Raw genomic sequence first — 20,356 nt, forward strand, 5'->3', positions numbered from 1 at the left:
TATCATATTTTTAAACAGGAACGCATGAAAATTTTTCAATGTTCAACGTACTAAAAATGGATCATCATAATTTTTATTTTTAAATGCCTAAAAATGATATGAAAGGACCTTTTTATATTATGAAAACTTGTTATGGCTTTTTGAAGGAACATAAAAGATAATATTATGTTTAAATTTAGTACAAGATTTATTTAATTAGCAAGGTTAGATTTTTAATTTAGAATCGTTTTGTCATAAATTGTTTATCGTAATTCAAAACCCTTGTTTCTCCAATGAAAATATGTCTAAAATTATTTTTCAACGTAATCTCTATTTTAAATCCAAGCATATGTGATATCTAAAGATGAGCTGGACGATTCCCTCTTTGATAAACTACCAGATATTCCTTGAACAAGCCGGTAACAATTTGAGGAACGTTTTTGACGATCCGAATTCGTTTTCCGCTTAAAGATTTCAGGAAAAAATGAAGTCAAATGGTACCATATCCGGACCCTACGAACGATAACCGAATATCTTAAAACGAAACATTTTCACAACTGTTCTGCCATGTTTTGAACAACGTGTTTATGAGTGTTGTTTTGAAGCAGATAGTACTTTTATTTGAGAGGCCATTCCTACAGTTCTATATAGAACGGTAACCTTTTTAATGGTGTTAAATACCTTTATACGATAATAAGTTCTATTTCAGTCAGATAATAAATCTGAAAATGAAATTGCTTTTAAATTCTTTGATAATGATAGATTGCTTCATTATTCATATCTGTTCTCCTTTCGTTAAATAATAATCATCCTTACCGCAAATTTGTCTCGTTAATCACATCTTCTCTGTACTTTGTAATTACCTTAGTTTTTTATTTTCCCCTACACCTCTGGGCCGGATCCCCAGTCAAGCATGACTCAGTTCAGAAACGTGTCCTTGCGACTCTAACGGGCCTTCCTGTCTGCCGGCAGTAGGTTCGATATGGCAGGTCGGCCCACCAGTACTGGATTTTCCTATTTTAATTCACCTGCCTCTAAATTCAGAAGCGGGGGTAACCAGGCCACGCTACGCCATACCTGGGACCCCGCCCCATCCTCCGGGACTCGATCTTCTCCAATTTTTTTTTTTTTTTTTTGACCCGGGAAGTCGAGAGTCTCCGTGACATCGGTTGCACTTCTCCAATATTGAAGAACATAAATATAAGCTAAATAACAGCGTCACAAACAACGACAGTGCCAAGAATCGTTCCAAACAAGGTTGCATTCAGTGCATCAAATTATTTTAATTATACATACTTTTATTATTTGTACTTTACACATGACCGTATTGTATTAAAAAAGAAAAACTATTTTCGATTTATTATATTTGCTTTTTTGTGTTTAAAATTTACTACACATTTTTTAAAAAAATTGTATATGTATGTATATACAAATTCTGAACGAAATGAAAAATTCTCCTCTATACAAAATTTACCTTTTCTAAAAATACAACCATAGACATAAGAATAAAAATGAGGAATAAACAGTTTACGTTAAAATAGGTTATAAATTATTAATTTGACCTCCCCACACCTTAAAATACTTCATATAAAATACAATTGAATTAAAAAGTTTTACGTATTTAAAGGTGAAAATTACATAATTTATTTTACATGTATACTACCTTTACAGAAAACTATTTTTACAACACTTTTAACAGATTCAATTTATATAATAAAAATTATTAGATATTTTTAAGAATTTTTCTTCTAAAAATATACTTTGTGTTTGAAAATTGTCCCTTTTTTTACAAAATATACAAAAACCGTAATTTAGCTGCTGGAAGTATGTTTCTATGTGTTTAGGTTGGAATGAGTGGTATGGAACTGATGCTAGTGCGAAAATTGGGTTTGTTCAAGTCTCGGCATTGTGACAAAGAGCTGCTATAAATATCTCTAGGCTTAAACAACCCAACTGTTGTTTTGTTGTTCTATGTTGTGTGTTACTGGATGTTCCTCTTGCCTTGTGTCCCTTGTTGTATAACGTTGGCGTTGGGTGTACTGAAAGTGTATTGCTCCTATTCAAACTGTTACGTGTTGTTACTCGGTATCACTTGCTACATCTCCTATTTATCCTTGCAGTATTTCCTACTTTCTCTCCCTACCTTTCTTTCTCACTCTCACTCCCTCATACTCGCTCTCTCTCTCTCACGCGTTCTTCCTTTTTTTTATTCATTCTGTTTTATTCGTTGATGATTCTTCTTTTTCCTTCTCTTTCCATACGATTCTGTATTTATTTATTTATTTTTTTTTGGTTCCCCATATCTCACATAATCCAACCGACCTCACTTTCTCATTAAAAAAAAATAAAAATAAATAAATAACCGCTCCAATTGTACAATTGTTTAAATGTATTAGCCAGTGTGACAAAAACAAATTAAAAATATTGTAAAGAGAAATTATGTTAAAACATTCCTTGACACTCAACAATTTTAAATTTACTACTTTTGTATTTTATTTCAACATATTTTAACCAAAAAAAATAAAAAATAAATAAATATTTAATTAAATTTTAAAATGATTTACTTAGAATAATTCATACATGTTAATTTTTTGAAGATTGAGTCATAATGTGGACGTCGATGTGTTAATCTATTGTAAAACGAATTCTAAATTACCCTTCGGCTGGCTGTCTTCTAGGATTATGTTGATCCACATGTTTAATGTGGACTTCTAGGATTATGTTTACCACATTACTGTGGTAAATACAAGGTTTGGTATTTATAAATTAATTCAACAATACCTGTTTAAAACTGTTGACTAAATTTATTTTAAACAAATACAATGTGAAAATGAATGAAGTAAATATATAAGAAAATTAAAAAAAAAATTATTTAGAAAATTTATTATTAGTTAATAATATTTATTCCTGGGCTAATGAACTCTGAGTGTCAACTAATGGCAAACAATACCAGCGCTGCCAAATTGAACATTAAGTAATATTTATATTTCATGTGATATATAATTCAGCATTTCTATACGTCTTTAATAACCATATATTGTTACTGTAACAAAATTTAATTTAAACTTAACAAATAAATTTAATTTGGTAATTTTATATTTCTTATTACAGATAAAAACTAACAAACGAAAAATTAAAAAATTATTTATTTGGTAAAAATTGTCTTTTATAATAACAAAGAAATTCTTTCCAATCGTTATATCGAGTACAAAATTTAATATTTATAATATATATATATATTATATATAATATAGAATAAAGAACATAGTATTTATACATACATACTAATCCCTTGCCTGGGCATGAAACGATTTAGTATAAAAAACTGACTTAAAAAAGATTATACTTTTAAAAAATACAATACAGATTAAACAGTACCTAAGTATTTCTTTAAACACACACACACACAAAAGTACAGAATAGAAATAAAAATCGATAGAAATATTTGAAACTAGAAAGGAAACTTAAAAAAAGATTTCTTTTGAAGCAGTTCTTCACATATTAATACAACAAAAATTATAACAGTAATAATAATACCCATACTGATAACAGGGAATTGGCTTGGTGACGCCGTCTTATTCGTTTAGTCTTGGGTGTGTTCGTGTGAGGTTGTTAGCTGTCAGTCCAGCTTCTGCAATACCTGGTTATGCATGACATTTTTACGCACGTGAAAAATCATTCATCTCATCCTCTGAAGCAATACCTAACGGTGGTCCCGGAGGTTAAACAAGAAAAAAATAAATCTAGCTGCTGCTATCGGCGGCCGGATGCGCGCCAATGACTTTCTCCCGCCAAATAAAGAATCCTTTTTTATTTTTCTGCTAAATATTAACTAATAATCCCTTTCTTTTGTTAATAAGATTAAATAAATAAAATTAATAAATAAATAATAATAAGCAAACAAAAATACAAATATAAAATATAAATAAAAATATGTACGCTTAGAAATTAAATTAAATAGTCTGTAAATTAATTGTCCTCGGACTGCTTCTAGCGGGAGAGAGTCGGCTGAAGAAAGTCGCCGTGCGCAGCCGCCCTTGTTCAACTGTTCAAATCAGCCGAGACCATGAAATTGACAGGACGTTTACGTTGACATAATTTTATACATATGACAATCAATTGTTATTTTCTAAGCAAATATCACGATTTTTTATAATTTACATGTGAAGTTTTAATTTCTATTATTAATAGGACGAATAAGAGAGTTCCTGAAGATGGAATTTAATTCCGAAAGCGCTTGAACGCTTCGAATTCAATTGTTGGTAAGCGGGTTTTTGTATATTAACTTTACTTATTATAATTGTTTAATAAAATATTTCAAAATTGTGTCAGTTATACACGATTAATTACTGCATCCTTTTTTCTTGCTTCCTAATGTGTACGTTGTGAACAATAAGCAACCCGTCCCATGACCCAATGAGTGAGGATGATATGTTTGACATGTAAATGAGGTATAGTTTTGTACAGACTCAGGCCGACCATTCCTGAGAGCTGTAGTTAATTGAACTCCAACCACTCCAAAATACACCGTTATACAACACCATTACAACTGTTATGTTTTAAGCAAATATCACAATTTTTCATAATTTACATGTGTAGTTTTAATTACTATTACAAATAGGACGACTAGAGTTCCTGAAGATGGAATTTAACTCCGAAAGCGCTTAAACGCTTCGAATTCAATTGTTGGTAAGCGGTTTTTTTTATATATTAACATTAATGATATACTTATACCCACGGACGTGATACAGAAGTATATTCTAGTAAAAGCAGTAGTAGTATAACTTGACATGAAATATTTTTTTTAGTGGGAAAACCGTAATGGCAATCTCTGAGCAGTTGACAGACATTTTGACAGCATGATTGTCGGTACACACAGATATATTGACGAATTTGAATGGTTGACAATTGACAGATCAAGAACTGTCCATCTTCAACTTAAGTTCAAACGTCTGATTAAACATCAAATACACAATAATAATTTTGTTTGCTGCCTTGGACAGATTTTACGTCACGCTTGACACAGATCATCTCTTGCACATAATCTCAAAAAAAAAACAATGATACATGTCAGTAATCTTTTTTTTATTTAAAAAAGGAAATAAAAACGATTTAAGGATAAAGAAATAACTATGAAATAAACATGTGTTTTTCAGTATTAAATACAACAGTAAATAGTTCTTTTTTTTTATAATAAGACAGAAACACTTTATAAGACCATTCCAAGAATAAGGATTTTTATTACCCTTTAATACATATTTTAGTTAAAAATATGAAATAAATGAAACGGTAATTGTGAAATCATGCCGGAAATCGTACCCAAAACCAGCTGATCTAAAGCGCAAAACGTTTGTTTATCCATTCCTATGTTCATTTTTACACGACTGCACACAAAGGAGTGTAATGAATTTATGATGTATGTATGTATGTATGTACGTTCCACCGCAGCAACTCAACGACTGAACCGATCTAGATGTATGACCCTGCGTTGAAACCTTACGTTACCTGGAGTGTCATAGGCTATATACATATATATATTTTATAACATATTTATACTACATGATTAAATAAATTTAAAAATCTGAAAATTTGATTAAAATACTTTGGCACACGCTCTTTAATTATTCTACATTAGTAATCAATATACTAATCGCCATATTATAACCACTGATGATAGATGAATTTATTGCACTTAAAAAATACTAAGTCTAAGGATTCGAATATAGGAATTACCGGGGAAAAAGCAGAAAAGCCTTTAAAATTAAAAAAAAACCTATGAAACATTAAAAAAATTAATATTTTATCATTTTTTTATAGAATAATTAAAATAACTTTTGTGGAAAAATCATGAGTTTTACATATTTTTTTTCTTCAATTTATTTAATTATTCTTAACAGTGATCGAATATATTTGTTTTACTCTATATTTGTTTACTTATATTTGTTTTATATTTGTAGACCATTGATTCTCAAACCCACCGCCCACATTGAGAATCAGAAGTTTTCTAGCGCCCCAAAATTTTTAAACTTATCATCTGTTAAAAATAATAATTCTATTGCTGTTTTTAAGATGCGCTCTAAAAAACAGAAATTCCAATTATTGTTTTTAAACGTGACATATCCTATTTCAAATTTGAAACTTATATCTCAAATGAGAGCAATTAAAACTAATATTTAATCATATTTGGAAGTGTTTTTATTAAATTACTTTAAAAAAAATTAAAATTGTATCAGTATAGTTATATAACAACAATAATGACAGCATATTCAATATAACAATACAATAATTAAAATAAAGCTAGATTGAAATATCAGGAAAATATAATTTTTACCTTTTATAATCGGCCAACGCCTTCCTAGACCGCTTGAACGCCCCCAATTTTTTGTGGGCCTTCTACCACCCCACCTGAAGGCCTCCAGCGCCCACATGAGGGCATTATCGCCCACTTTAAGAACGAGTGATCTAGACAAAAAAAAAACACACGTATGTATTGCACTGCTTATGGCCTTAAATCTCAAAATTGACCGAAACGATTTTCTTCAAATTTATCTAAACTACTTCTATGTATTCTATCGTATTAATTTTTTTCAAAATTCGTTCAGGGGGTGGGGGATATGGCGAAAAAACAATTTCGCTTTTATTTAGGGTGGAATATTAGAAAAAAAATTATTAAAGCAAATTGGTACCACCTACACTGTTTTTATAAACAATCCAAAAAAACATTTTTTTAAAAATTAATCCCCATCTCTTAAAATTGAAATATATGTATTTTTCCTTTATCTCCCTTTTGTTTAAATATTTTTCAAAGATTGTCTGAAAGCTTATCCTTCATGTATAGAGTTACCTATATAGATTTAAATGTCTACAAATATTTTTTAAATTATATACACCGGACTTAAAAGTTTATTGAAAATTTTTACGTTCTTTTTTTAGCCTTTATTGGAGAGGGTGTTAAATTTTGAGACAATTTTACTAAAATATTTTTAGAAAATCGTTATTTAAAAATTTATTCTTTAAAATATATAATATCTGATTTTTGGCTTTAACTCTTTTATTTTTATTATTAAATTTAATTAAAAGTTTTTCTTTATGACTTTAAGGGCAATTAAAATGTATGTAGTTTTGGCTCCTATAATATATCACGAACTCAAAGGAACGCAATTTCTTTCATTACTATCTTAAAAGTGATATTTTAAGATATCATTTTTTTTTTTTTTTTTAAATAAATTTTTTTAAATTACTTTTTTAAGGATTACTTTTTTATAAAAAAACTGTTTACTAAATTGTTTCCACAGAGTGAGGAAGCCTTTTCAAAATCAAAAAAATTTATCTCCAATTTGAAAATTTTGATGCTTAAATCTTATTTTGCTAATCATTATAATCAATAAAAAAAAACAAATACGTGGTTCCCAAAATTTAAAATAAAATCGAATTTTTTTTTGTACTTAAATTTAAAGATTTATTATGAAAATAAAATAAGACCTTTTTTTAATGATCGAATTATTGCAAAAACTTTCCGGCGTCATCGGGAAGGATTTTAAATGAAAAAGCTGTGTAAGATATTGTATGACTTGACCGGCCAACTGAAGTAAAAGTCATGCAATACTTTGCCAGCTTTTTTTGTCATAAGTGATTATTATTTTTTTATTATTAATAAATTTACCTTTTGCTTTTATAATATCTTTTATGTGGATATAAGCAGAGCGCTTCACCAAGAATGTAACAAACTTTTAGGACATATCAACTGTTTAAAAGAAAAAAAAGTTCATATAAATATAAGTTTCAAAATGTTCCGTTAAAGTGTCGGCTGGCGAAAGATTTATTAATATAATTTTTTTAAAGTAGAATTTAACAACAATATCGTTTGCTGCGCCACAAAAAATCACATTGTGTAGGCTCGATAAATAACGAATAGAAGATAAAATTTTATCGGATTCTGTTCGATTGAAAATCAAATTTCAAGTTTAAGTTTCTTAACCTATAAAAAATCTTTAAAGATTTCTCTTCTTCTATCCAAATAACTCAAATTAGCCACTGTCAAAAAGTATACGGAAATCACAAAGAATTATGCCCAATAATATTTACTACATTTTTATACATTTAAATAAAATTAATTGCTTAGTTTCACAAATGTGTTAAATAAATGAGACATAGCACGGAAGATGTGAACCAATCGGGTTGGTCTAGTGGTGAACGCGTTTTCCCAGAAGATCAGCTGATTTGGTAGTCGAGAGTTCCAACGTTCAAGTCCTAGTAAAGGCAGTAGTTACTTTTATACGGATTTAAATACTAGATCGTGGATACCGGTGTTCTTTGGTGGTTGGGTTTCAATTAACCACACATCTCAGGAATGGTCGAACTGAGACTGTACTAGACTATACTTCATTTACACTCATATATATCATCCTCATTCATCCTCTGAACGGTAATTCTCGGAAGCTAAACAGGAAAAGAAATAAAAAGCACGAAAGATGTGTCATAAATGACATAAAATGAGTCGGCTAGACGGCAAGTTTTGACATGGAAAAAACTTACACATTAAACAATTAATAAAGAACTCGATATTGTAAGAAGTATTTTTAATTAATTATAAGCTAGATTAATAAACTTGAATTGGGCGTCGATTTCTTGGTAGTTATATTATGAAGGTCGATCACCTAACCTAAAAACATTTCTGTTCCATAGTTATTTTAGATGTCAGTAATCATATAAAAAGATTTTCTTTAAATAATACAGAACTTATGAATGTGGGTTGTGGATAATTATTCTACTGTGAAATTTATGTAAATTTCATCTAATGTACTCGAAATTTGTTAGTATTTTTATGTAAATTCCTAGTGTATAATTTGTTACGTAACACAATGGATTTTCCATGGCTGTAAGAGATTTATAATATATTTTTAATTAAAATTTGAATACTGCGTTGTAAGATCAGGCAAAATTAAATTACATTCTATATAGAAACTGTAAATGTTTAAAATATACACATATTTTGTTTTTCAAAAGTTAAATATATTAGAATGAAAAAATCAGAAAATAGAATGAAAAAATAGCTGATGCTCTTTCTTCGAAATAATCTGTTTTTCGGTGAGACTTACTTGGAAATTTTAAAACCTCTAAATGACCGCTTTTGAAATTAGTTATAAAAAACATTAAATTCCCTGCATTTTGATTAAAACTGTTGTTACCGAAAACTTTTATTTCAATTTTTTTTGTCCAAAAAAATGGTGTATCTCAACTCTACTCTTTCCCTTTAAAATGTTTTAGTTACTCCTTCCTACAATGGAGGCTTAGAGATATAATGATTTCATATTAAAAATTAGAACATTTAAATGTAGGAGAATTTGATATATTTTATTAATATTATTTTCTATTTATTTGTGATGCACTGCTGTGCAATTATTTAAAAATTACTATTTATCCCTTTTAATAATAGTTGTGAAAAATATTAAATGCCTTTCATTTTTATTAGTACTGTCATAGCCCGAAGTTTTTTACATCAAATTTTTTTCTATTCTTTTTAAAATGATGTGTCATAAACCTTTTCTTTTTCTTTTTCCTGTTTAGCCTCCGGTAATTACCGTTTAGATATTACTTCAGAGAATGAATGACCATGATATGTATGAGTGTAAAGGAAGTGTAGGCTTGTACAGTCTCAGTTCGACCATTCCTGAGATGTGTGGTAAATTGAAAACTCATCCACCAAAGAACACCGGTATCCACGATCATAAACCTGTCCGATTTAAAACGTTTTAGTTGTCACCCCTCACGGTTTCTTAGGATGTCCTAATTTAATATTGAAAAATAGATCGTTTTGATGTCGAGCATTTGTTAAGTTCAATTTTTTTATGAAAAGTGTTCTCTATACTTTTTTAACATGTATTCTTTCTATATATATTTTTTTTTGCTTTTAAAAATTGGGGCCAAGTATAAGTGGTTCGTAACTTAAGTCATTAAAAAGTCTTATTTTTATTTTCATAATAAACCTTTAAATTGTTACCACATATATGCCTAATTTAAAAACGGCGGGCTATAACGGTAGCAACGATGTGAGAGGGGCGCACAGTATACGGACGCGCAGATACAAGCATCACTACCACCGCGCAGATGACCGCGCAGTTCTACCACCATAGCGTCGCTGCAGCTCCACTACTCTCAGGCTCCAATAAAAGAGCGTGCACGAGTGAATTTGCAACTCATTTTCGACCACCACCTGGAGAAGACTAATAATAATAAGAAGAAGAAGAAGACAGAAGAAGTTCCCTGGCCGGCTCAACGTGGGACCTCCTGGCGGATGCCAACATCCCCGTCGGAGCAGCAGGCCTGTCCGGCCCACCGAGGGAGCTGCTGGACGCGGACGCTACCTTCCCACTCCAGCTCCATTCGCCGGGCTCAGCAGCAAGAGCCGGCCCAGCGTGGGATCGCTCGGGTAGAACCGCCTCGACCGCGCAAGCGAAAGACGACCGACGTCGACCCGACACTGCGGAGCTCTGGGGACCACCACTGCCACGCTGTAGTGGGGATCCATTTGCTGTTTAGGGAAAGCCAGGTCGGACTTCAATGGACGAGCCGCAACTCCCCGAATTCGTCCGGAGACCAGCTTCCGGACCCAACAGCTCTTCTCAGAGCTAACGCTAAAAACGGCCCTTTTCAGGGCCACCATGAGGTTATGAACTACGTGCCGTCGAAGCCATTCGGCGAAAAAATATAAGTTTAAAAAAAATCCGATTTCGTTTTAAATTTTGGGAACCCCGCAACAATTTTTTTATTGATTATAATAATTACCGAAATAAGATTTAAGCATCAAAATTTACAAATTTTAGATAAAATAATTTTTTATTTTGGAGGCTCCCTCAATTTGAGGAGACAATTTAGTAAAAAAACATACATACATTTTTTAAACATTTACAGTTTCTATATTGAATGTAATTTCATTTTTCCTGATCTTTCAATACAGTATTAAAATTTTAATTAAAAAGATATTATAAATCTCACAGAGTAATGAAAAATCTATTGCGTCATTCATATTGTTTATTATATTTTCGAGAAATACTGTTTTTAGACCAAATATCGGTGGAAAATTTGATACACATTGTAACTTTTAGGTTGATGCAAGAAAAAATCTATATTTAAAGAAAAAATTGCATAAAAACTAATTTATTAATTGGTATCTAAATCATCTAATTATTATTAAAAGAAATAAATATTAATAAATATCTAATTATTTATTGAAAGATAGTAATATTGGACTATGTATATATATATATACAGAATGCCCACCGGGCTGGTCAAATACTCGTCTTCGCAAATCAGTTGTTTAACAGGTAATTTTCGAAGTCGTAGGTTCTGAGGTCCAAGTAAAGATTAATTGCATTTATATATCGATTTGAATATTAGACAGTGGTTAACGGTGTACTTTGGTGATTGGAATTTCAATTAACCATACGTCTCTGGAATGGTCAGCCTGAGTTTGGACAAGAATACACCTCATTTACACGTCATACATATCATCCTCATGTCATTTGGCGGTGCGGGGAGTTGCTTATTGTTCACTAGTTGAACTATTGCAACGTAAACATTAGGGGTACGTTGCGTAAAACAATTTTTTTAATTTTTACTACGTTTTTAACACAATACGCTTTTACCCTTTTTCCCTTTCCCCCTTTTCTTTTTCCCTTTTTATTTTTTCCCTTTTCCCAATTTTACTTCTCCCATTTTCATGGAAATTCCCATTTTCCTTTTTGGGTAGTTTTATTTTTTATTTTACTTTAAATATATTTCTTTTATTTTAATTTAGAATATAAGTCAACAAAAATAATCTACTGCTATGAAAAAAAGGCTGTCGCTAATGATACCAAATTCAAAAACCTGCATCTTAATAAAAATAAGAAAATTGGAACTATAATAAGTGCAATTTTACATGAGTTTTACCAGTTTTAATTTTTCGATAAAGAGCATATGTATAAAATGAATATAGGACATATATAATATTTTATTTTTAAGTTTTTAAAATAATTTTCTTGGACGTTTTACGAGACAATAATTTGAATATTTGTATGATTTGAGGCTAAAAATATGTATTTTTACACTATAACTGTCCAATATAATGATGGCATCATCGTTAAGTAAAATATATCTTCATGTTATTTATCGTTACCGCGAAACTCTCGGTTCGTGTAATCGTCCACTAATGGTATCTAAAAGAAACATACTACGGAACCCATACATGAAAAAGGTGCTCTGCCAAATAAAATACATTCATTAAAATAGGTGTAAAATATACATTAAAAAATGGACTGTAGTTAAAAGACTTGACCCTCTTTTTTAAATCTATAAAGATAATCACTTTTTAATTTTTTTTTTTTTTTTTTTTATTAAAAGTTTACTCTTTTTTTAAACAAATGTAGAATTATTTAAAACTTTCTGTAATACAAAAAGAGACCAATTAATTCAGTCTAAAGAATAAATGATATTGAATATTAAAAATATATTTTAACAAGATTTTTCTTCTTTTTTTATATATCTTTTAAAAGAAAATACTTTGTTTAAATGTTTTTATTCTTTACTTATATAATTTGACCTATTTGTTTTATTCAATATTTCATCTTTCCACTTGTTCAATTCAATAAATCTGTTTGAAATAATTTAATTATTAATTTATTCGTACAATTTTATTTCATCTGTCACATCCATTATATTTAAATATATAGTTGAAAAATGTTACTTTCTATTGTTTCATGTACTCTCATATTATAACGTTTAGTTACTATTATGTATTATTTTATAAATCTAACAAATCAATTATTTATAATCTTCCCAAATATAATCTAGAAAAATTGTGCGGTTTTACCAAACGCCGTATTTCTCCTATTATATCAGAACGCTTTATAAAAAAATTAACTTTCCATTGCGTTAGTTAGACTGATGAATCGCTCATTCTAGGCAACATAGCATGATAGAAGATGGAATTCAATGCAGTTAAATGACATTGAGTCGCTAGATATACGACACCGTGGAATTTGTAACCTTCTATTCCTGTAACCACCTCATTGAAAAAACATCCGTTATAATAATAATGGTAGTATGTTACTGCATTACAATATTCTATTAAAGAAAAAGTTTAAAGGTTTGTAAATTTAGTTATATCCGATTATCTGTTAAGAAATTAATTATTTTACTTTATTCGGATTTTTACATCTTAAATTTTATTTCTTTAATTTATTTTATAACTATCAGACCCGGAAATGCTTCGTTATTGCTAGATTTGAGTATATAACACTCAAATCTAGCAATTAAATGAACACAAATGAAAGTTTGATAAAACATTAATAAAATAAACATTACGAAAACTTCACAAACTTTAACCTTTCCCCTTTTACTCTTTCTCGCTTCTACCCTTTTCCCCTTTTCCATTTCTCTCCTTTCCTTTTTCCCTTTTAATTTTCCCATTTTCACGATTTTCCTATTTCCTTTTCCTAATTTCATTTTTACCATATTCCCTTTCCCCTTTCCCTTTCTTCAATTTCCCATTTTCCTCTTCCTTCCTTCCTTCCCTCTCCTTCCTCCATTCTATTTCCCTTCTTTTTTCCCCTTTTCTCTTTCTTCCTTTCCATTTTTTCCCGTTTTCCCTTTTTCCTGTTTTTATTTTTCCATTTTATCCTTCTTACCTTTTTATCTTCTTCCCTTTTACCTTTTTAGATTTTTCCCTTTTCCGATTTTTCCCTGTTTTCCTTTTTCGATTTTTTCTTTTCTCCCTTTTTCCCCGCGCCTAAATTGGTCCAGTAGTTTTTTAATTTATAGTGGACACACATATCGGAAACATTGAAATGGAATCGTAAAATATTTGCATAGGGTGTGTTGGTTTTACGTCCAACAGATAGCGCTGTTTTTTAAAAAAAGGATGTTTTCACCCGTCACAGATATGACATCTTAGGTATATAAATAGTTGGTATATAAAAACACACGCGTATTCGAATGCAACGTTGTATTAAAATTTCAACCCAATCGGTGAAGAACTTTCGGCGACTTAAGATTTTAAACAAACGAACATTTACATTTTTATTTATATAGATATATATATAAATCAAACAAATAAAAATTCTTTTTTTCTTTTCCTGTTTAGTCTCCGGAATCATCGTAAGGTATTATTGCTTCAGAGGAAGAATGATGATGATATGTATGATTGTAAATGAAGTGCAATCTTGTACAGTCTCAGGTCGACCATTTCTGAGATGTGGTTAATTGAAAACCAACCACCAAAAAACACCGGTATCCACGATCTAGTATTCAAATCCGTATAAAAGTAACCTTACCTGCCTTTACAAGGATTTGATAAACGTTGGAACTGCTGACTTCGAAATCAGCTGATTTGTGATGACGAGTTCACCACTAGACCAACCCGGTGAGTTAAACAAATAATTACCTACTTACTTTTATTGTGGTAAGGCCAATAACCCGTTAATTCTGACAGTATTTGTTCAAATAAATCGTCATCACGATATCATTGCCGTCACATAAACTCGGTCAGATACAAGTCTATGAGTGTTCTGCTTGTGCCGCATTTCATTTTACTACGGTGTTAAACCGATCTCTACATGCTTTCTATTACCTACATTTATTATTATCAGTTAAAAAGTCGGCAAAATTTTCCGTTTGATTCATTGATCGGTAAACATGTTCGCTCGGTAAATTTCGGATTTCCCAATTTGTCCTAAGAGTAATTAATTATTGTCCGTGGTACGATACGTTACTGAAATATCACTACGAGGTTCTACTTTTTACTGAAATTAAAAATATTTCCTTATTTTCTGTATAAATGTTCCCAAAGAACCGTTGCTGAGGTAGCAACTCCCAAGAATTGTTTTTCTTGCGTGAGAAGAGACTTGCATATTTCTCAAGATTACTCCGGGACCATTGATCATAGCATTATTTAACATGGAATGCACACGAACTTCTCGCATATCATTTGACCGGTCTTTGAGTAGGAGTATTAGATTCAAAACATGAATATAGAGGCAAAATTTTCCTGTCGATCAGACCATGAGGAAAAGATCCATAAGTAAAGTATCAAGTATCATACTAAAAGTTGAGAGTCATACTACTATTCCGCGTCATTACCAATTTTGAGATATCCGGACGGATCTACTAAAATGGTCTACTCTATATCGATGTAAACATGTCTAAATCCCGTTTTTCAGTTGTAACTACTTACATATTGAATTTATCGAAAAAATTTACAAACAAAAGTTGTAGAAGGAAAACCTTTACACAAAAAAACTTCTAGTAACACTTTCATAAGATTAAAAAAAACGTCAAAATGATGTGTTACAACTAAAAGAAAAAAAAACACGTTTTTATCTAAATTAAATTTGTTTAAAGTAATGAAATCGAAAGTTAACACTCAATAAAGTACATATTTCTGTATAACTTTACCAAGTTTAACATAACATTTTGTTTTTATTAACTTTTACAAACATTTATTTATATTGTTATTATCACTGTTTGGTGGGCACTGAAGCATTTTACAAATATTACGCTCACAATGCTGTCAAAAAGAAAAATTTATGTAAAACTAATATTACTATCTAAAAGTAAATATTTTTGCCAAACTATTGCTTTTATTTAATATTTAATTTCGTAAAATTTTAGTAAGTTATGGTTGGTTTTTTATAGACAAGCGATCGGTATTTCTGAGTTGCCATCTCGTAACCGTAAATTTTAACGCCGTCATTATCTATTATAACACAAAAAATATACTTTACACCTAAGAAGTTGCTGTTTTAAAATAAAATATCGATGTGTTTTGTAGTATAGACTAACAAATAAAATTTAGATGTAATACAATTTTTAGAGGCTAATATGTTTGGCTTTTAACCAAAACTGTTAGCATTCAATGAATTACCAAAATAAAAATGGTAATAAGTGTGCAGTAAAACTTACCAAAATCATCGAGGAAAGTAACAAATGAGCAATACACAAAAATTTCTGTCACACGTTTTTACGTACAAACTATATTTATTAAATCAAAAAAATCACTCTAATCTCTTTTTTCTTCATTCTAACAGAATATGTCAAAACCTAATTGCGCACACAAACTAATTAGTCTTAAAATAATTTTTTATTTCTGTTTGTTTAACAATCTTATACCTGTAATGATCAAAACAGTTTTGTCGTTTATTCAAGTACTCCACAATTTCATCATGTACATTATTAGTCTCAATAAACTCCATTATTTTTTTATAACATTATTTTGCGTCAATCATTGATACAACTGGGAGATAAATATCAATTTATTTTCGTTTTCAGTTTCAGCTTCTCTATCACCTGCACAACTATGAGTTACCTCAGTAAAAAAAGTCTTTATCAGTCGTAATTTCAATAGTATGTACGTCGACATCTGCTGTTGCGTAGTTATCTATGAAGTATTCTTGATTTTTTTTCGAGTTAAGGAGTTTGAATCCATTCTGAAAGTGGTATATCGTTTTCATCATGGAAATCTTCCATTGAAATATGACATGAGATGACACCGAATTTTTAAAATTGTTTCGAATTGTAGTTGTGATACCTTACACCAAGCTCGATTCATAAATCTGATAGGGTTTAAAACCGTCATTTGAAATTTTTTTCGGCCATGTTTTCAATAAACTTTAAAAGCATTAACCGCCTAATGAACATTAAAACTCCGAATAACCCCCTGATCCATCGGCTGCAGTTTTTTTGTGGTATTAGGCTGTAAAAACACAAGATTTATTTTTTTTTGTGCAGTGACGGATGAGCGGGGCAGTTATCGTTCAATAATCAAATTTTTCTGTTTTTTTTTTTTTTGTAATTCCAAATCACATTTATGAATTTCTTGTTCAAAAATCAAGTCAAAAATCAGTCATCCATGCTTTAGATTTAGACACGTAATCGACGGGAACCTTTTTTACAATCTTAAAATATCTTGATTTCCCTGTTACTAAAAGTTTCCGTTTTTTTGTCTCAGTCGAATTTCAACATAACAAAATCGTTAGCATGACCTTTGACTGCTTCCCACCAATTCATGTTTTCCCTTTAAATTTAAATGTTTTGTCGTGGGTTCATTTATAAAACAATCCGGTTTCATCGTCATTAAAAATGTTCTCTTCATTGTAACCAGATATAATAAGTAGCTAATTATGATTCACCCAATTGCTCACAATTAAACTGTCTACTCAGTTACCTTCCCCATTAAGTTTAGAAAAAAGAATCTGATGTTTATTTTTAAAACGGTCTAATCATCCGTTGCTACAAACGAAATCTGCGTAGTTGAGATTTATAGCGAATTTTTCAGCCTGCATTTTTATACTCGATCACTGATAGGTACATTTTCACTTCTTTTCACTTTAAACTACGATGAGAGAGCACTATCTAAGTTGTCTTTGTCACATAGCCTGAGTTTTTTGCTTGCGTGTGATTTTTTTCAAAAGTACTAGTAAGTTTCTCGTGACTTGTACTGTTGAAACTGTGGATGAAGAAAATCCATGTCATTTGCAAATATCTGAATTTTATAAGCCTCGTTCCAATTCTTGGATAATTTGGATTGTATCACTCACGGACAGTTATTTCCTTTTGACGCCAGACATTCATTACAAAAATGAACCGGAGTTAATACACTTTTTTTAAAATACACTGTACAGGGTTTTTAAAAAGAAGCACTAAAATGTAAATACACCCACTGATGCGACTACAGTGTTACTGTACTGTATTTGGTTACTGGGTATCCGATCGATCACTTTAACGCAATACTATTTCTTTAACTGACTATGGTACAGTACTGTATTTTTAAACTGAAAATTATGACTACTGAATTTACCAGTTGGGGTAAGACAGGTAAAATTTATCTTTAACCGTGCTCGTTATTCGTAGGTTCCACTGTATAATGATTTTAAAATTACTAATAATTAAAAAACGACACTATATTTTTCTACGAAACTTATTACATCCATAAATAATAACCTTAAAAACATATTTGCATAGTTGTTTTTTGGTTTTTATTTGCAGGCCATTGATAAAAAAATTTGAAAATACTATACCTGACAACACTATATTATATATAATATGTTATTCCTAAATGTAGCAAATTCTTCTAAGTTTACAAAAAGTTATTACTTTAGTTATAATTTAACGATGTTATTTTTATTTTTTTGGATTATTTATCGTAGATCAAAAGTTATACGTATTTGTTTATTGCGTATTGAAACGGTGCCGCAGGCTACCTCATATCGGTCCGCATAGGCAGTGTATAGAGCGCTACAGTTTATTTCACAAGCTCGTTTATTTATAATCTGATCGTAATATGCCCATAGAGTTTTTTGTTTAGAATCTTCCGCTCTACATTTTTGACAAGAAATGATGATTTCTGTAAAATCAATATTTAACGATCCAATAATGAAAAAAATACATAGTTGTTAAATTTTATTTTGTTTATAAACAAATGTCAGAATGGTAGTGAATCTCTCGACTTTTAGTGTGTTAATTGAAGAATGCTTTTTGGACCTTTACCACCTGGCCTGATCGAAGGAAAATTTTGCCCACATTTTTATGTTTTGAATCTAATGTTTCTACTTTATACATTGTTATAACATAATAATTATAATATTACTTTTATAATAATATTTATCTCGTTTTCGAAACATTTACCCGTTAATAGGCTTTTCGACCTACAATAAAAAAATTAACTTATTTTCTTTTAATAATTTCCGTCGTCGATAAAAAAAGAAAAAGTAAACTAAATTAATAAAACCTCAATAAAAAAACTCAAAAAAAAAAAACGAACAAAACAGTACAACGAAACGAAAAACAGAAAAAACTACAATAATAATGGAATACGCAGAATTGAACTGCAATCACAGAGCGTCACAGAAACACGACCGCCTTGAGCAACAGCCCTCATCCCTATTTCCCAGGATTAATATTTTAATTTTTTTTGTTTTTTACGGTAGACTAAATTCACTCTAATTATAAAACAGTAAAAATACACAACCGATTACAAAATATGATTACTTTTCTCAATCAAAATTTGAATAAAAATAAACGAAATTTTCACAAATGCCCTTACAGGATCAACAAATATAGGATAACTAGTTAATTGGATTATACTCAAGCATTTAGTAACGTAGGTTATATGGGTAGTTATTTATTTTTACACTGACCTGTCTGTGTTTGAAAAATATGAGTACATAGGAAACAATATAGCAATATTTTTTCTTGATATGATATTAAGAAAGATGATTCATTCCTGAGTTATAATACTTTGGCTCGTCCGTGTTTATTTTTACGTTAAATATAATCAAGATTGATTACAAACCATGCCGGCCTTCGTAGCGCGAGTAGTAACGTCTAGGCCTTTCACCCGGAGATCCCGGGTTCGAATCCCGGTCAGAGATGACATTTTTCACACATGCCACAAATCCATTCATCTTGTCCTCTGAATCAGTACCTAATGGTGATCCCCGAGGTTAAAAAAAAGAATTAAGATTATAAACCATCTTTATATACGCCAGACAATTAAAATGTTACTTAATTTATCTTTAGTGTTTGCCTGGTGACGTAATTAAAATAGTTAAACTGTTGCAAACTATCCAGCTGATTTTTTATTTTTCTTTCTCAACAACTTTAAAAACTAATTCAGAAATTTCCAGGATAATAACGTTCTTAAGAAAAAATTCTATTGTTTATTTTTTGTATATTTTACTGCGAAACAACCGTACAAACAAATAATACAAGATTTTGCATTATGGTCTATGGCTATATGAAATTGCTGTATTTTTTTAATAACAGACCACAGTGTTAATGAAAATTATTCTTTTCTCCACAAAACTTTTACCAATACGTTATTTATTGATTTTGTAAAACTATTTATAAAAACAGCGTTTATAAAAAAGCAAACATTTTTTTGGTAGCTTTACTCTGGATTGAAATTTTAAATAGCCGCTATATTAAAAATTGTATTAAAATACTTAAACTACTGAGAAAATTTTATGTATAAACAACTTTAAACGTTAATCTTTTGAATATTTTATTAATGAAGTTATTTTATGTAGAAATTGCTGTAGAATTTTTAATATCGAAAAGAAAGACGCTCAATTTACAGCCACTATCAGAGGTAAACACTTGTATTGATGAATATTATCTAGCATTTGGGTGGACTTAGTAATTAAGGAAACCACTTCACTCCTCATCTGTTTGTCTGCCATCAAGTGCTTGTTATTCTTGAAGATAGTGTTCTTTTCGGAAGTAAGTTATGACTAGAGATCGGATTATGTGCATCTGTATATTAAGCCTATTTTCAGCGGTTATTGCATATTTTCCTTAAAATTTAGTGATGATGCATATTTTCGCTATATTTACAATATTT

Source organism: Lycorma delicatula, chromosome 10 (genome assembly GCF_047948215.1).
Source record: "Lycorma delicatula isolate Av1 chromosome 10, ASM4794821v1, whole genome shotgun sequence".
Taxonomy (NCBI): domain Eukaryota; kingdom Metazoa; phylum Arthropoda; class Insecta; order Hemiptera; family Fulgoridae; genus Lycorma; species Lycorma delicatula.